At 30.7% G+C, this 940-nt stretch overlaps 1 protein-coding gene across 1 annotated transcript in view; it reads left to right on the top strand.

Moving 5' to 3' along the window:
- LOC107696637 (USP6 N-terminal-like protein) overlaps positions 1-940 on the top strand; it is a 32,784-nt gene that overhangs the window by 29,952 nt on the left and 1,892 nt on the right. The window lies entirely within an intron of this gene.

Genomic DNA, 940 nt, shown 5'->3' with positions numbered 1-940 from the left:
GCATTTTAGGGGGCCCTTGGCTTTTGGGGGCCCAAGGCGGTCGCCTACCTTTGCCTAATGGGTAAGTCCGCCCCTGGTTGGGACGTACATAAAAAAAAGTGAGACTACACACATTTTCCTATTTATACAGTAATAATTTGATTGGAATACAATGCAATACATACTTTAATTTCATTCAGGAAGTTTCCCGTCAGTCAAGTTTTCTCGCAGGACAGAACACAAAATGACCGCTGACAATGACAAATGTATCGAGTTTTAACCATATTGACTTCACAATATTGGGTTACACTGACCCAGCGCTTGGTAGGTATGTTCATCATTTGTATTGACAGTAAAAAACAAAACAAAACAACATTAAAAATAAAAAATAACCCAATAAAATGACCCAACAAGCTGAACCCAGCATTTGGGTAAAAAAATAACCTGGGTAAAAAAATTATGGTTCCCAAAAAAAAAAAAAAAAATTAGCACAACTGTTCATAATAGTATGAAAGGTTTCTTGAGCACCAAATCAGCAGATTAAAATTATTTCTGAAGAATCATGCGAGACTGTAATGTAGTTATGTAATGGCTGCTAAAAGTAATGGCTGCTAAAAATTCAGCTTTGCATCACACAAATAAATGTACGTATTAAAATAGTATTTTAATATTATATTAATTCACAATTTTACTATTATGGTATATTTATCAAATAATTTCGTGAACATGAGACTTCTTACATATGTCATTTAAATTATATTATTATTATATATTTCTATTCTATTTTAATTCTACTTTATCTGTTTTTTTTTTTTTAATTCTTTATTTAAAAAAACAACAAAAAACAAACACTAGCTTTCTATTTTTTCTATTCTGTCTACTTGTTTTTCTTTGTGTGTGTGTGTATAATATATATATATATATATATACACACCTTGCTACGTGTACTGCGTTAGGCTAA

The sequence above is a fragment of the Sinocyclocheilus anshuiensis genome, unplaced genomic scaffold (assembly GCF_001515605.1).
Source record: "Sinocyclocheilus anshuiensis isolate Anshui unplaced genomic scaffold, SAMN03320099.WGS_v1.1 scaffold502, whole genome shotgun sequence".
Taxonomy (NCBI): domain Eukaryota; kingdom Metazoa; phylum Chordata; class Actinopteri; order Cypriniformes; family Cyprinidae; genus Sinocyclocheilus; species Sinocyclocheilus anshuiensis.
Note: the sequence above shows the minus strand (reverse complement) of the source record. Positions and strands in the feature narration are given on the sequence as shown.